Here is a 15,963-nt window from a genome sequence, read left to right as displayed (position 1 = left end):
TTAAACTTTAAATAAAAAAATACTTTATCATTTTTCAAAATGATTTTATTAAAATAAATATTAATTTTATAAAATAAAATAAAATACTTATGTTTTAAATAAAAATTATAAAGTAAGTATAATAAATAAATACAAAATAAAAAAACGTATTTATTTAATTAAAAAAGATAATTGTTTTCATATATTTACGAGCAAGCCATCGATGACTTATTATATGGCCAAACGTACACATTTTAAAAACAATTTTTAAAGGAAGAAAAAATATGTTATTATATACATTATTTAACGCAGGTTGTCATGGTATATGAAAACAAAAATTATACATAAGAGGTGTTTTAAAAAAATTTTATTTCATATCAGCAATTTTCTATCCTGAATTATTTTTATAACAATAATATTAACGAATATTTTTTTTTAAATTTTGCTATATAGACAATTTCACCCCATGAGAAAATAAATAAATAAATGATTAATAAATTGTTCAACAAAGTCATAAATTATTTTATTTATTGTTGATTTACAATTTAATTATTTTTATTTTAGGATGGAAATGTTTACTAAACAAATTATTAGCAAATTTATTTTTGAAATAATTTTTTTTTTTTTTTCAAATAACAATTATTCATTTTTGCAGTTTATTGACAGTGTGTCCAAGTGTTTATAAATTTCAATTCGTTTTCAGTAATTTTCGGTAGTGAATTACGTTTATGTATTTGAGATATTTGTCAAATATGTATTTGATATTGTTGTATAGCAACAATTGCTTTATCAACAGTTTAATAAACGCGATTAATAAAATTTTCACGAAATACATGAATTAATTAATTTTTATTCGATTAAATTCATAAATATTTATTTGATAAATTGTTTTTATTTGAAAAAGTGATAAATATTTATTTGCCAAATTGTTTTCGCATTATTTCTTCAAGCAATTTTCTCTCGTTCTATGTATGCTTTGTTGGCAGTTTTGCAATGTCAGACATGCATTGCTTGAATGAAACTGACAGTTGAACAGCTCGCACGGTTAAATAAAATTTATTTATTTTGATTAAATAAAGTTATGATTGACATCTTTACATTTACAAATATTAATAATAATAATAATAATAATAATAATAATAATAATAATAATAATAATAATAAGATTTCATTATATGTATATATATTTTTTTTTTCATTTCAGTACATTCATAGCACTTGATAACTTTGTGTTGATTTAATGTGAGTAAAATTCGTTTATTGTTGACTTATTCATGAACAATGTATATACATTCTATATACGATATATTACAACCCGTTAATATAATATACTTTAAATTATTTTATATAGTGATATTTTTGGTGCAGTTCTTATTTTCAACTAGAATTTTAGCTTAATACGGCTTGAACTTCGTTTAGTTCAAATTGAGCACGGTGCGACGCGGCGTATAAGTAGCCTCAAGTTAACTGCTGTGTTTGCATGGAGAAGTAGTCTACGTTGGATATGAAAGTTTTAAATTCTCGACACACTTTAATCATATAAGGTTGTGTTACTAAAGAGCATGCTTCTTCTTGCCAAAAAATTATTATTTGAATGGTTGATGTAAAAAAAAATTATGTTTTTCTCATGAATTAATTGTTTATATTTTTATGATATTGGTCCTTATGCTACAATAGATTCGTATTCATATACGACTCAAGAAATATATTTTTATTGACTGTCAGTCTTGATAAATACATTTTTGGATAATAGTAATAAAAAAGTAAAGCGAATTGTGACAATAACGGCACAACATTATTTAGTTGTGTCTTGGCTATAGACAATTGAGTGAAAATTTCACGCCATTCTCTAGTGTAAAAACAAATTATTATTATTTTTTTTGTTAATACTGCTTATGGTTTTAATAATAATATACTATTTTCCAAAAAAAATTTATTAAATTTTTAACGCCTACAATAATTTGAAAATGGCTATTTTGTCATATGCCATTTTAAAAGAAGCAATAAATGAAAAAAACGCCATGTATTAAGCTGAAAAATATGAGAATTATATTTGTGTTTGTTTAACGCCAATAAATTACCATTTTTATTATGGTTACGTGCAAATTAAATGTTTATTTGTAGTTGCCATTATTTATTGGAAGTAAAAAGAGGCAAAAAATTAACAAGGTCTTATTTTATTATAGTTTTAAGCCAATTTAATATTTACACAAATACACAAATCCTCCACACAAATACACGCATATATATGTAAATAGAATATCCAAATACAATACAAAATATGGTTGTCGTAAAATTCATAATTTTCGGACACTCTCTCAAAGGCGTTTGATTTTTTTCAATTTTTAAATCACTAATACAAAAGAGTGTGGCAATAAAAATATTGTAACAAACACTCACTTTTATTAAATACTTTTATCATAATTTTCCTAGCGTATCAGTGTTTTCGCTTTTATTTTAATCCACCCTAATAAGTACGTAACGCTTTGGTTACAATTTATTTTCGATTTTAAATTTTAATAACCATTGATTTCTGTTGTTATTTCATTGTTGCCTTTTGTAAGCATTAGGCAGCGATAAATAATTTTTAGTGCTTTCCAAATTGTTGCTTGTATTGATTAATGGTTTCATTAAAATGCGTGTGAAGAGTTATGGATTGAATTTTATGATCAAACAATATATTTAGTTATAAATAATCATTATTTCGCATTATTTTTTGGAAAACAATAACTTTAAGTGGTATGAGATAAATAACACAAATATATTAGGTGATTTGTTATAAGAGAAAAGAACTATAATTTGGAATTATTTTTATTTTTATGGATATTTCATTGAAAGATCTGTTTTTTTTTTGCAATATTTCTTTATTTATTGGATCTACTTTTTTATAAAATCTTAAACCTATTCAAAAACTAAACCACTCAAGTGATTGAGCTGTAATGGTGATATCTTGCTCGTTAGTACGTTGCTCTTTTTAGGCGTGTTTGATAACCGGAAGATACAAAAGCTATTATCAATGGGCTTGGGTGATCTCAAAGTTTAGATACATATATATTTCATTCTGCTGTCCCTTACATCTTTCTTTACCATAGGGATACCAAGATCTTTATGGATATTTTCGTTACGCACGTGCCATGGTGAACACGTGATTGTTCTAAGATTTTTCGTTTTGAACCTTTTTATGATATCAATATTAAATGCCATACATGCAAATCGCCTTAATGACCACATTGTATATAAGCACTGTGTTGTCTAGGCTAAGTTAACAGCCAATTTCAATTTGCAGTTCTTACCTTCAACTTATTTTACTAGATATATATTTTCTGCACGTGAGCCTTCTATGTGAATACTACTACTTTATTCACTTGTGGTACTAAAATACTGCTAATTTTCACCCTCCGCAAAAGTTCAAGTCAATACATTATTAGCTGTTGAAAGCTCTGATGTAGTATATGACGTATAGAGTTGGGCCTAAAATACTGCTCTGTGGTACACCTGCCCTTATCTGTCTTTCATCAGATATGAAATATCCTACTTTAAACATAAATTATATATTTTTTAAATAAGAATGAAATGCTTTTTAAAATTCTAAGGATAGAATTTTTTTAATTTTATATAAAAGACCTTATCAGACACCTTAGCAAAGTCCAGAAATATCGCCAAACAGTATTCTATATGCTCAATTGCTTTTCTTATTCCGTTAGTTGTTCTATTTACTTGCTCTATCGTGCCATATTTTGCACGAAACCCGAATTTGTGGTGCGTTGATATTATATTATTTTCGTGGAGGAAAGGAGACATGTTTGATAGTAACACTTTTTCGAATATTTTAGAAAGACAGTGTAGAAGACTGATTGGTCTGTATGAAGACGGCTGTGTTAAGTCTTTCCCAGGTTTATTTATCAAGATAATCTGCGACTTTTTCCATGAAATTGGATAGTATCCAAAACTAAGAGTTGCATGAAAAGCGAAAAGAGCACCTCTACAGCAATATTTGGTAGCTCAATTAGCATCTTATCATGTCTTGCCGGCTTTTTTGGTTAAGTTCTGATATGATTCTAATAATTTCTGAAGGTGAGGTCCTCAAATACTCAAGCGAATTGTTAGCTGTGTTGGGTTAGATTGAAAGCTTAAAATTGTTATTTGGGCAATTAGGTCGAAATACCCTTTCTGGGTAATTTGAAAAGCAATTAGTCTTTCCCTCGTTACCTCAAACCCAATTTCCACCCAAATATCATGTAGACATGTTGAAGCCTTGAAGGTTTCTAAAAGATAGTTTGCTTGCTTGAATTTGAAAGCAGCTTCTTTAAAAACATTTCAGTGTTGAATTCTACCTCGCATACGTACAGCAGATTTTAATTGAAGCCGAGTGGAAGAGCAACGATTTATCTGTCACAATGTCTTGCACGATTTTTCAAAACTGAAATTTATTTTAAAGATGTTATATCGAAAATAATGGTATACAGAAAACTTTAAACTTGTTTTTCTCGAAACTGTCTTTTTCAAAACGAAACCCAAGACTTTTCAGGTTTGACTGGACTCATTTATTTGAAAAATTTGAGAATCTTCATTATAGACTGGAGCTATTCATATTCTCAAATTCAATTTATACTACTCCAAACAGTCAAAAGAAATTAATCTCAAAATTTTTTCAGGCAGGCGCCGGACTTTGTGAGTCCATGCTTGATTAAAATTTTTCTTGTTTCAAATAACTAGAGAGTGGCCATATGCACACCTTTTGAGAGCCCCACTTCATCTGCTGCAAATTATTGAAATTTTTATTTTGTTTTTAATTTTTTCCTATATTCTTGTAATATTAATTTGTAACTAATAAAAAATTGATAGTAAAAATAGTAACAGCCTTTTTTACGACTCTTAAAAAATTAACTAAAATGCATGCCTCTAGCCTTTAATACCCGCTTAAATTCAAATTTCACACTTTATATGCACTTTCCATTCACTTTATTCAAAAAAAAAACATTTTTATCAGTTCAAAAGTAGTTCTTAGTTCATCATCATAACTTTTCCGTGCGCTCAGCAATTCACCGAACGCCAGCAGCTGCATTCATTTCAACACTCACGCCACAAACAACAAAAAACAATAATTTCTTTATAACTACACTCAAAAATTGCACCTTCTGCAGCTGCAAGAAAGACAAACTTTCGTAGATATAATCAGACGCACTTATCTGAGGCACTTGTAGTATACTTGCAGGCGCATAGCCACGCTCGCAAGCAGAATCAAACTAAAATGCACAATAATAATAAGCTGCTTACAAACACACATACACACGCACATTTTATAGCTTTCACTGCAATCTCAAATGCGGATTAACTATTTTATTATTTATCTCATAACTGTATTATTGGCAATTATGTTGCACTCTTTTTCAGCGCGAGCTTCTTAACTTTTTTTCTAAATATCGGATATGATATATACTTTTTTTAATTTTTTGCTCATTTCTATACTTTGCTCGCTGGCAGTAATATCAATTACAACAACTGACAGCTAGATAAATTAAAACTTTGAGTGTATTAGTGTCGAGTGGTATGAAATGCTGCAATAAATAAATGGAAAGTGATTAAGTGGCAGCTGCTAATTTTTGTAATTAGCAAAAAGAAGTAATGTATTTGATTTATGAGGTGCTTTGGGCACATAAAGGAGTATTCTATTTCAAACCTTTAATCAATATAGTCTTAGAAGGTTTAAAAAATTGGAAATTATCGCTGAAAAAAGGGTTGTTCGAAGAAGCGGAAAATTGTCGAAATATAACAAAGTCCAATTTTTTTTTTTTTCAAAGTTCAAATTCAATGTAAAATTTTTTAGGGAAACGATCTCAAAATGGAAAAAATTGCCACTAAAAATTAATTAGTTGAGTACCTAAACATATGTATTTTAAACATGTCAATTAAAATTATTTGCAAATCGTAAATTATTTTTTAAATAAAAAAAGGCACAAAACCACAGAGTGCTTCGAGGACTTTCAAAATTAATTTTTTTCCATCCTTACTCAATAATCGATTTTCTTGACTTCAACCTAATATTTAATACTTGAGCAATAACGACAAACATTGCAGTCAATTTACGGCGACACACGTGATTTAAGCATTCAAAGAGCCTTATAAAGAACTAAGTTTATTTGAGCCCATAAAAGACCAAACACAATTGAAGCTCCATAACACGCCAGCATTTCAGTTAATTTCTTTTTTATCGTCTGACATGTTTTGAGAGCGCATAAAAAAAGAGAAAATAGAGAATAATAGAGCAGTGGTAAAAAAACTTTGGCTAACATCTTCTTAGGAAACGATACAGTAAACACTGAAGCCTTAATCTGAAGTTAACTAAATGGCAATACTTATTTTGTCATTTGGGCCTCAGATAAGTGAAGGCGCGATTGGTTCCATGATCACTCAACTTTTTCGAAAAACAACGTCGCGTTTACGTATGTGAAATATTGCTTTCTAACTATCAGGATGTCATAAAATGTATTATTACTAACAATGAGTCTTGGATCTATTACGAGGCGGAAGCAGACGATCAATCGGCCAAATATTGTAGCAAAAGTGAGCCGAAGCAGAGAAAACCACGTCAAGGCTGAACAAAATTCATGGTTTACTATATGTTGACACTTTTCTTCGATTCGTAAAAACAGGCCGGAATTTGGCATACAACTCTTGGTTTTCACGCTACTACGATTTGTGTTTTTTTTTTGCTTTCAAAAACCAGCTACCGTAAGCTACTTCTAGTTTACTTAGTTAAAAATGTTTCTCATATTCCACATTCACACCACCGTTACTTTAATAAACGTCATATCAATAACTACACATGCTTATATTTACAATAGTATATCACGTCTATAAATTCCTGCCAAGATATGTGCAACATAGAAAACTGTCTGCTTCTATGGTATTCACAATCCCGGAAGCAGCTGTTCACAATTTACTTCCATTATGTATACGCCACATCAAAATGGAAAAAATATATATAGAAAATGTTATTCCACTTCTTTTCTGCAAGCACTAAGCGACAAAAGAATTAATGCTGCAGAAGTTGTGTACTCCCCGAAGGGCACTACTTATATTGCGCTATTTTTTCAAGTGGTCAGGAAGTTGAGGAAGAACAAAAGACGCAAAGAAAATAGCAAAAGTGATGAGCAAGAAAAAAAAAACGCTAGAAAGAAAACAAGCTAGTTTAATTAACAGTACTTTATGAAAGAAGGAGGACAGAATATATTGTTAAGACGCTTATTGCGTGAACGAAAGACGCGCTTTAAGGAGCAGCAACGCTGTTTTCTAGAACAAGCGAGTATTAAATGCTTTCGATGTTAAAAGAAAATGAAATGAAAGGTAAAAGATTGTACAAAATGTATACTTTTGGGTACATAAACACACACACATAAAATATATCTACCTACATGGAAAAATTCACATTTTAAAATCAAAAGAAAAACTTCGAAGCAAAGGCTCTACAGGTGCAACAAGATTAAAACAGATGACCTTAACGCGACGCTATATCTACATGGCTTTAAAACACAAGTACAATCTATGATTACTTATCCAATATCGCATAAAAAATCATCACTATTATAAGCACATTAATGAGTGTTCTTAGAAAAACGGTTACGTATTCGCCATGTCGCCCACGCCATAGACGTTATAAAAATAATAATGGCAAATATTACTGGTAAATCAGCTAAGCAATTGCTTGCATAATAAACAGCTATGATGCGCTGCTGCATCAGCGAACACGCTAACAATAACAACAACTTACACAGGCAACAACAAATCACTTATCGTTCACCATGCAAATGATGACTGGCACAATGGACAGGATGTTGTGAACTGATTATAACAAGATCGCGCAACTTGTAATTGAATTTATAATTTTATTTTGCAAATGTAATTGGATGCACAATAGCTGCCAAGAGCGCAACAAACACGATTTAGCAGCAGTGTAATATTGTATAAATGATAGAGGGAATAATAATGCAAATAAACAGGCGAAAGGATTAGCGAGAAATGAAACGAAAATGTTGGACAAGCAAAATATGAATTGAGATTAATAAATGATTACAAATTCATATTGTGCTTAATGCGTAGGCATTGCACTCGCATGTTAAAAAATTACTTTGATGTCATATATATTTAGAGTAGGAAAGAATCAACCGACGACTGGGCGTTGCATAAAACGGCACTTGCAATATACAAGTCCGAGTTAAGAAAGACAAACAAGACTTCATGGAAAAGTTTCTGCGAAAGAGTGGATGGTTGTCATGAGTACTCTAAGGCTAGAAGATACACATCCAATGCTTCTTGATGCTCAGTTCCTGAGCAATACATCCACTGGAGGGATATCTCTCGGAGCGCTGCAAGATGATTTCGCTGCCAATGTCGACCTTCTGGACACTTGACCTGGGCGATAAATACCATCTGCAGCGAACTGACAAGGTGTCGTTGGCACCTATCTATGTGAACTGCATAATACTGGGTTACATCCCGGAAGCCTGAAAACCAGTCAGAGTTACGACCATCCCGAAAGCTGGTAAGGGCTCAAACGTTACGGCCTAGGACTTTAAGCCCATCAACCTCTCCGCTTTCTTACTAAAAACTCTGGAGAGACTGATGGGCTGGTACATAAGGAAGCGCATACCGAGGGACTATCTATCAGGAGCGCAACATTCTGATTGTAAAAGCAAGTCAGTGGATACTGTCCTGCATTCTATCGTGTCATGGCTTGAGGAAGTTATTAAGGTTAAGGAATTTCGCTGTTGGGACCTTCCTTGATATTGAGGGAGCTTTCAATAACATTCTGCCGGAAATAGTCGTTACTGCTCTAGATGGTTTTAAGATTGAATCAAATCTCAAACACTTCATCGACACGAGTCTTTTTTTTTTTGAGCGATCGACGAATTCTTTGGGATTCCATGTGAAAAATATTTTTCTGCAATCAAATGTTCATTCAATATTAATAATACCAACTAATGTCCATAGTTTTCTCAATCCCAAGATAGTTCACCTGATGATCTTGCAATATCACTTTGCGCACAACATCAATATTTTTCGGAACAACAGCTATATTTGGATAACCTTACGGTGATCTAAGACCTCAATTAAATTCACCTTACCATCAACAAACATTGGTGCTTGATGTAGCTTCTTTCTCAAAAACTAAATTCTGTGCAACTATGCACTCTTGATGAGTTGATCCCCGTCGAAAGTTGGAAAAAATAATCGCCAGAAATTGTTTGTCTTTTAATTCTATTTTTTTATCGAGAATAATATTTTAAGTTACTGTAAACAACACAAATAGCGCTCGTATAAAAAGTTTTGAGTATGCATACCATCAAAAATGTCAAATTTTATGATAAAATTATGAGTTTCCAGATTGCAACCCTAGCGTTGCTAAACCCAGAAATTTAAAGGCAACTTGCGTACAGTGGATTTGGTATATTGTCAAGGTTACTTTAGCATAGGATAGATAAATAAGCGGATTTCCACTTAGACAGCTAAAGACGCACGTTGTAATTTCAAGAACACTTAGGTATGGTTTCAAAAAGACAGTCGATGTCGACAAAACGTTTAGAGCCTACTACAAATTTATTAAGCAGGCTAATGTCAATTCCAGTCGAGTCGCCGAGATGTTTCATCCTTAGTCTGGCGTACACTGTAAGTGCCTAGATGCTTCTACCACATCTTTCTCAGTGTCCAGTTAGGTCAACTATTATTCCGGCGATGTGAGGATTGCTAAAAACTATCAGTTCAATTAACCTTTTACGTTCCACTCTGTCATAAGACCTTCGTTGTTAACTAACGCTTGCTGAGTTCGAGAGATATGCTTTCTAATAGAGTTATTGTGGAATATAACGACATTCAAAATGAGCGGTTTGAAAACAAAAGAATCAATTTCATCGAAATTAAACTGTTGTCAATTTAGTGTCAATGAATTTGGCATAGTGTTAATTAGCCTCTAAGTCTTGTATCTTATTAGAATTTCAAATACTTATGAAGACAGAATTTGAGTTGAATTTCGTTTATACTAGCATACATGATATTTTATATATATTTATAATCCCATACAACTACTAAGACTAAGTATGTCATTAGAATATGGCGGGCCATGTCGTAGACAGCTTAACAAAACAAATGTAGTTTTTATAAATAAATTCATTGTTTTCACCATAATTTCGATTCTCCATTTACTCGTAAACAACAAATGTATTTCATATTTTCTGAAAATCTCTTAAGCCATCCATTACACACATTGCTGCAACTACGAGTATTGTAAACACATATGTATGTTACATATTTTGCTCTCACAATACTTTTAATTACCAGAGAATTATGAAAAACATGCTACAATTCAAATTTCCAGTTTACCGTTTGCTGGAATTTTATGAAAATGAATTTTTAATTTTTAATATGAGAAGTTGCGAAATTTACCTCCAAATGTGAGCGCATATGCCCACATATGCATGTCAAGTTATTTTTTAACAACATATGTGCAACGTTATGTCTATGAAAAGTGTTTAAGGCTGTATGTGAAAATTCGAAGCACAGGCCAAACCACCAGAGAACATGCTGCACCGGCACTTGACAGGCTCTTTAGCTAAGGGGAATTCTAAAATAATTTCAATTTGTTTGCCGGCTTACATGCAAAGCTCCAAAGCTTAAAAAGTGTTAAAATACAAAAATTTGTTGGTGTTGTTGTTGAAAAAATTGTTTTTTTTCCTTATTTAAAATAAAGATTAAAAATAAGAAATTGAAGAGCAAAATATTGCCAGTTGAGGCTTCTAACGAGTAAAAAGTTTCAAAAAAGTCAAAAAAAAAGAAATTTGCAGAGCTGCAGCTCATTTTGAGATTCCATTTAAATGGTTTATTGACTATTTAACTGTGTTAGAAAAATGTTAATAAACAATTAAGAAAAAATATTAGTATAGCTACATACAGCGTAAGGGAGTTTTCAATAGGAGCGCTAAAAAAGTTTTAAATAAAACAAAAACGATTTGGAATATAAATGAATTTCTTTATTCCTGTGAAAGTACATTCGATGCCACCAGGGGCACGCTTACAGAAATCCAGACGCTGAACCCAGTTTTCGATGGTTTTCAGGCATAAATCTCTACTGTTGCAATTTCATGTTCGAAATGCGTACGAAGTTCATCAATCGTCGCTGGCTTGTTTGCATAGACCATAGACTTGACGTAGCCTCACAGGAAATAGTCTAACGGCGTCAAATCGCTTGACTAATTCGTGAGATAACACGTTCACCTAACTTGGTTTTCAATAAATCGATTGTGACATCCGCTGTGTGGCTTAAGGCGCCACATATTGCCCAAGTCCATATCAATCAATTCGGGACAGAAATATTCTGTTGTCATCGAACGGTAGGGATTGCCATTCACAGTAACGTGCCGGTCCTGATCATCACGGAAGAAGTACGGTCCAATAACGACGCCGGCCCAAAAACCGCACCAAACAATGGTGACTCATGGATTACGTGAGGATTGCTGCCTGACCAAGGTTGCATTTGACGAAGCCATTCAGTCAGAGATGAGCCTCATTGCTGAAGATGATTTTTCGGCGAAAATCCGGATCATTTTCAAGTTCTTGCTCAGCCCAATTCACAAACATACCACAATTCTGGTGGACAAGCAGCTTCAGTTCTTGCGTCAGTATGATCTTGTAAAGATGTAGGTCAAGATCATTTTGCAAAATTCGCCGCAACGCCGTCAAAGAGATGTCCAACGTTAGAAAGCGACGTGTGAGAGATTGATGTGGGTTTCGACTCATTGTTGGATCGTAAACTATCTTTCCCCAAAGAAATATCATACCTTACTGAAGAAAAATGTCAAAAGAGCGGGAAAAAATATGGCGTTGTTCGCTGTCCCTATCTGTGTACTCTTTGTATCGTCTCTACGAAAAAGCCCTGTAATACAGTTGAACTTCCCTTACCCGAATCACCATAATCCACAAAAAAGTTCGAGTTATGGAAGGAAATTTGTATAAAATTTGACTTCCGTAGCCAATTCAAGAGTTCGAGTTATGGAGGACTTCGAGTTATAGAAGTTCGAGTTATGGAAGTTCAGCTGTATAATAATTTTTGATGAAATTCTTTCCTCAGCCGAGTGCTTTTAATATAGAGAAAATAAAACATAATATACATCTAGTCCTTAACATATGTTTTCATGATTTACCAGCACAAAACTCAGGCAGAAAGGTCACTCCAAAATTTCTGAAAACTGTATTCGGTATCAAAAAAAAATTCTCTCTTGACGATGCTGAATGAATGGAGGCATATCTATTATGAGTATTTTAAAAGTGCTGAAACTAAGCTCGAAGTATTGAACTCAAGGGACTTGATGAAACAGAGAGCATCTATGTGTTCTTTTTTGAACAAAATTGTATGCTGAAAACAGAGTTAGGCCTTTAGTACCTCCCATAAATAAAATTAAGATACATATTAGATGACGCTCACAATAGAAACGGTCAAGCCAAAAGTATTTTGTACAGCAAAATTCTAAACAAAACAGTTATTTCTAACAACAGTAGTGGAAAAGCATCAGTAACAAACTGGTTATTTCCGGTCTAGTTGCCAACTAGTTACCCTAGGTTTAATAACAAATTGGTTATTTACGATCTAGTTTCCAACTAGTTACCCTAGGTTGAATTATGGGGAATTAAGCTGGTTTTATGTTATCTTGACCAGCATACAGCGTTTTAGAAATTTTAAATTAAAGTTGGGTTAAAGCGTTATGCATATCGTGAATACTTTTAATGGTCAGTTCATTAAATTTGGACTTCTCACAGTAGCATCGACTTAGGCCTAGTGGTTGTACCGATAAATGCTTGACAAAGAGGTTACAACTGACAACAATGGGTAGACAATAGCGGATATAAACTGGTTTTGTGTTAAGTACTTAGAAACTAGTTATTATAGGATGTGTCAAGGTTAATTAGGCAGGTTTTATATTATCTTGAGCAGCAAAAATTATAAAGAAAAATGTTGAGTTAAAGTTAGATTAAGCGCTTATGCATACAGATAATAGTAAATTATATTTTTGCAATTTAAAAATATGGTTTTTGTGGAGATTCGAAATAATTCTCTTGTTACCATCAGGCGCACTGGACAAAATATAGCAATCTGGCAAATTTTTAATACACTTTTTTGTAAAATAAGGTGCCATTTACTTTAAAATGAGTTAAAGTTTCGACGATTACCACTTCACTATGGAAAACTTACTTTGCAGCGAACATTTTTTTGAGACCGAAGCACAGAAAATGTACCTAGGGACCAGTTGAGATGAAGACGTGAAAAGCAAGCCGATGTGGAACTCATGCAATTTTACTTGAAGAAAGCATATCTGAAACTCATAACTTCCAATATTAAGCATACAAATACTCAGCTTAGAGAAAAAATCTTATCAGAAGTACCAGACTCTCCACAAATATGCTACTAAAAAATACTGAGATTGGTACTGCTAACTCTCGCACCCAAAAATTCCAGCAAATATACTCTGCAAGTTTGATAGCATGCAAAAATAAAACCGTTTTAAAAGCTCAATAAACAAATATCCGTTGCGAAATGAAAATTGCCTGAGCATCCTTTCAATTTCCAGCAGCATTTGATGATCCAGACAAAGAAGTAATTTACGGCTCAGCCGAAATGGCGCTTAAAAGCTTTAAAAACAACGGCCATACCATGGCATAGCCCACAGCAACGAAACGATGAAACGACAGCAACAAGTGGTGGCACATACACACACGCAGAACGCACACTCCTAAAGTCCACGCACATTCAAACCATTGTGGCACAAATGAACAGATTTTCAAAAAACACAAAGCCGAATCAAACGCAAGCATTCGGGCAAACCAAACAAAATCAAAAGCAAAAACACCAAAAATATACAAGGCTGGAGTGCCAGCAGGAGGCGTAGCCTAGCGAGAGAAAGGAGTGCTAACATGGAGGGAAGCAAACAAAATCACAACGAAAACAAAAAAGTTTACATGCCGACAGGCGACCATAAAAATAAATAACATCCGCCCAAAGACAGTGTGTGCGCGAAAAGTAAACCAACAAACACACGAACAAACAAGCAGGCCTAGAAACACTGATAAAACATGAAAGCAAACACGAAAACAGTGGCAACACCACACCTACTTGAGCACACGCACACAAACAGCGACCGCAGACAGCCACAAGTATTGTTAAGAAAGAAATGAAATAAAATCAAAAAGAAAGCAAAGAAATCAGGATAATAAAGAAAGGAGTAGGCGGGCGCGCGCCCATTTGAGACAAATAATGAAATGAAAGTGCTTGAAGGCGGCATATTTGTGGGTCGTAAAAGTTTCGTAGAAACTGTCAGCGTCAACAATGTTGTGCCGCGCTGACGGACAACAAGCAAACAGATGTCCTGCCGTTGTCACGTTGTCTAACGAACAGCTAAAAGATAACGGCGTATACTAAGCGAAGGCTTGAGAGACGGCACGCACCTGCTGTTACAGAAGTATGCAGGAAAGTAGAGTATTGCTGCGAGTTGTAAAGATTATCGTTTGTAGTATTAAAAGCGTAGCAACAAAAACTAGCTGTGAGCAATATGGTGGCCTATAAAGGACTTTCTAACAATATTCACTGAAATACATTTATGCCTAATCAGCATTTATTTTTACTCTTTTTTAAATTTTTTTTAATCCTATAATTTTTTTAATAATTTATGAAAAAATATACTTCTGAACTGGTTAAATTTAGGCTAGTCCAAAACTAGTTATTTTTGGTTGAGACCGGAAGTAAAGATCTTAACGCTTTAAACATTTTTTGAACACTTTAAGACAAAATTACTTTTAAATTAGTTAAAGTTAACTGGTTCAAAACTAGTTACTTTTGGCTGAGTCCTGAATTGAAGAATTTAATTCTTTAAACATTTTTTTTGAACACTTTAAGACAAATCTACTTTTAAATTAGTTATATTTTAACTAGTTCAAAACTAGTTACTTTTGGGTGAGTTTGGAAATGTAAAGAGGAATAAGCAGTTGTTAAATTTAAAAACTAATAGTAATGTAAGCAATAAGTATACACTTTTTACGTTCATCTTACGCATTACTTCATAAATATATCACTTTGTCAGGAAGAACTTAGAAAAAATTATATTTTTGATACAAAAACCTTGAATCAAACTTCGCACAGACAATCAGAATTAGCTTTCAAAATTAAAAAAAAAAATAATAAATAAAAAAATCAATTATGAATTAGTTCGAAACTAGTTACTTTGGTAGCAAATAACTTGAATCAAACTTCGCACAGACAGCCAGAATTATAAGGCAATTTTAAATTCATAGCTTTCAAAATTAAAAAAAAAATAAATAAATAAATAATGTCAAAATATTAACTAGTTCGCAACTAGTTATTTTGTTAGCAAATAACTGACCTTTACTTTTAAGAATATACCACAAATTTAATATTAAAGCACTCACCTTACTCCAACTTTTACTGCTTCACACTTCTGCAATCTTCGATTTCCCCTTCCATTTCCGCGTACTCGTTATTCATTTCCCTCACTTCAACGCTTTCGCAGTCGAAATGTTTGTTGTTGTATGGAAATGCGAATCATTTAGGCGGGCTTTGACGCCTCCTTTCGCGGATTTTCACAGTTGGTTGAGTTAAACTGTAATTTCAGAGAAAAAAATCGTATTTGCATAAAAAGGTGCGGATTTATGTAGATGAAAATCTGATAAGGTGAGGGTGTAATAAGGGGAAATAAAATAAAAATAAAATAGAAAATGGAAACATTAAAGAAATAAGCGCAATTAAGAGGCTTAGGTGAGAAATAAAAAATCTAAACAACAACATGTAAAACTTGTATAAAACAAAGGGCAAAGTGAGTTAATGATGGTTCAGAGTACCTGTAGGGCCAGGGTTTACAATATGCCCTTAGATATAGCGGATAATATAATTAAATCAAAATTAAATCATAAATTCGCAAAAATAAA

General features: G+C 32.6%; 1 protein-coding gene across 3 annotated transcripts in view; it reads left to right on the top strand.

Moving 5' to 3' along the window:
- The window catches only part of LOC120771560 (GTP-binding protein RAD), a 159,965-nt gene that overhangs the window by 27,512 nt on the left and 116,490 nt on the right, over positions 1-15,963 (top strand). For 2 of the 3 annotated variants that reach the window (XM_040099624.1, XM_040099622.1), the window contains exon 2: positions 1,184-1,221. The exons of the other annotated variant lie outside the window; for it this stretch is intronic. The gene's annotated coding sequence lies outside the window, so the exon portion shown is untranslated. The remainder of the gene's footprint in view (positions 1-1,183; positions 1,222-15,963) is intronic. 3 annotated transcript variants of the gene reach the window in all.

This window comes from Bactrocera tryoni, chromosome 3, assembly GCF_016617805.1.
Source record: "Bactrocera tryoni isolate S06 chromosome 3, CSIRO_BtryS06_freeze2, whole genome shotgun sequence".
NCBI lineage: Eukaryota > Metazoa > Arthropoda > Insecta > Diptera > Tephritidae > Bactrocera > Bactrocera tryoni.
The sequence above is the reverse complement of the archived record's forward strand: the minus strand, read 5'-3'. Positions and strand labels throughout refer to the sequence as shown.